The sequence below is a fragment of the Zea mays genome, chromosome 10 (assembly GCF_902167145.1).
Source record: "Zea mays cultivar B73 chromosome 10, Zm-B73-REFERENCE-NAM-5.0, whole genome shotgun sequence".
Lineage (NCBI taxonomy): Eukaryota > Viridiplantae > Streptophyta > Magnoliopsida > Poales > Poaceae > Zea > Zea mays.
Genome location: NC_050105.1, coordinates 121018969 through 121021334, shown reverse-complemented (window position 1 = coordinate 121021334; position 2366 = coordinate 121018969).

Below are 2366 nucleotides of genomic sequence, written 5' to 3'. Positions count from 1 at the left end.
ATTCACTTCTTTGCGATGCATGAAACTTTTATATACATACCGTTTTTGAGCCTTCGGCGAAAAAACACCTTCCCTTCTTTTCATGCTTCGTAAAGAAAAAGATCCATGCTTCGTTAAAATATCCATGCTTCGTAAGAACATCCAAGCTTCATAAAAATATCCATGCTTCGTAAAAACATCCATGCTTCGCAAAAACATCCATGATTCGTGAACAAGGGATCCCTTCTTTTGCAACAGAACTGATGAAACTGTATTTCTCAGCTTACTTTGTGCCTTAGCACATTTTCATTTTTATAAAGCATTCTCCGAAGATCGACTTCGTATTCAATTCGTGTCATTGGTGCGATATGATGTATTGTGTGATGCTATGCGGGATGATGTGATGATATGATGCAAAGAATGATGCTAATGCCGAAGACACACACCCACACGCCCACGCTGAAACACACAATCTCTGCGTTCCCTTAGGAACGATCGGAATCTCTTTGTCGTTTATTTTTCGACTTCACCGCTTATTTTTCGGTGTAAGTTCTACATCCCCTTAGGAACGTCTTTTGAACTTCTTCGCCTTCTATTTCGGTGGTATAAGTTCTGCATCCCCTGTAATACCCACTTTGTAATTGGTTAGAAATAATATCAATGGAGAAACAATTTCTCTTTATGTGAGTTTGACCTTTATGCATCATCACATGTGAACACCCTATGTAAAAACAAATAGTTAATAACATAAAAGCCACTAAAATATGTATCATGCTGGTTTTCATGGTTGTGTGCATCTTTTGACCACATAATATATCATATGAAAAGAAATACATTAAATTCCCAAGGGAAAATTTGGAATATAAAAGAAATTATAGAAGTTAGAAAAAAAAGAAGATATACAAAGATTTAAGATAAAAACAATGTATACATAACTATATCTCCAAATTGATACTGTTCATGGCATAATATAAAATTGAGGATAAATTTTCCACAAGAATGGAAATTTAAATTTGAAAGGAGTTTGAATTTGAAAAGGAGAAAAAGGGAAACATAAAATAAAAAGAATAAAGGAAAAAGACTGCTGGGCGGGCCCGGCCGTCAGTCGCTCTAGGCGTTTTCTTTTCTCAACCCGTCTCTGTCAGGTGGGGCCACCTTGGCAGGACCCTTGTCCCTGGTCGTGGGAGCGGCGTGAAGCCGGATTCCGCGCCGATCTCCGCGCGAGGTGCGTGGACCTCTCAACCGAATACTCCTTGGGGATATATAGTCGTGCGTCGGGGAGCTCGGCTCCTCCCTTTTCATCCTCCAGCGACGCAAATCACCACCGCCAATTTGGAGCAAGAGTCGGCGTTGGGGCGGTCCTCGGTTCGTCTCCGCGCGGCCGGTGAATTCCGGTGTACGCCAGCTTTCGGGAAGAGGAGCGTTGCGCCATTTCTGTATCATCTCGTGGAGGTGTTGTGCGCAGGCTATCGAAGCGGAATTTCGTCTGCCCCGACCGGAATTTCTCGCCGACCGTCAAGGACGACACTGTTCTGCGCACCTTTGCGGTCTGTTTCCCCACGTTTGGATTTCCTGGTGAGAACCTCCCTTCCGTGCTCGCCATCACCTTCTCTAGGTTTAGCACCGGCCAATTTTTGGTTTGGGGCGTCCGAGCGTCGGCGTGCCGTCCACCGGCGATGCTCCGCTGCTGGCAGCCCTGCGAGCCGCCATTGTATGACTAGAGATGGGGGAAAGGGCTTTCGGCCGTTAGATAAGCGACCGGCGGCCACGACTAGATGTTGGATACCGGTTCGATCAGGTCCGTCGATCTGGATCTGACGGGTAGAGTTAGATTTAGGGTAATAAAACCCGCACCGTGGATCCTGGATCCAACGGTAGGATTTGCATACCGATTCGGATGAGAACTTGATTTAATCTGGATCGCTCACGCTTGATCGGACGGCTGTGAGCGCACTGTACCCCTTCGCGGGTCAATTTTGCTAAAGAACCCCCGCAAAAGTAAAGAATCAACCCGCAGTCCTGTCTGCAGGATTCTGTGTCTCGTTTATTTTGCGCCAGGGCCCCTGCACTCTCTAAAAATAGTGCGCCCAGTCCAGAGATCGTTTAAATCGAATAAATGAATAGAAAATGGATTTTTAACATGAAAATAATTACTAGAACTTGATAAATTCATAGAAAATTCATACTAACTCCAAATTAATCCATTACACTTTCTAAATTTTTGTAATATTATTCTTTACCACTTAGAGCCTCTGTTTGGTCATGAAAACAATAAGAAGTTTAATTTCCCACTTAATCCTATTTCAACCACATTAAACCTTTAGAAATTCATATCTTAATGTCTATAACCCCAAAAATTATGATCTTTGTTCCTAGGATTATTTTAA